Genomic DNA, 216 nt, shown 5'->3' with positions numbered 1-216 from the left:
GCACAAGAGCGTATGAAGCATTACTACGACAAGAACAGACTTGTTCAAAACTTCGAAGCTGGCGACTTGGTGCTGCTAGACGGAAAGAATTTGGATATCCGTCACAAGGGATACGCACAGTCGAAGAAGTTAGCTCCACGCTTTATTGGTCCATACCCGATCGTAAAGAAAGTATCAAAAGACTCCTACGAATTAGGGCTGTCTAAAGGACTACGC

The sequence above is a fragment of the Plasmopara halstedii genome (genome assembly GCF_900000015.1).
Source record: "Plasmopara halstedii genome assembly, contig: Scaffold_3120, whole genome shotgun sequence".
Lineage (NCBI taxonomy): Eukaryota > Oomycota > Peronosporomycetes > Peronosporales > Peronosporaceae > Plasmopara > Plasmopara halstedii.
This window is presented reverse-complemented; position numbering follows the sequence as displayed.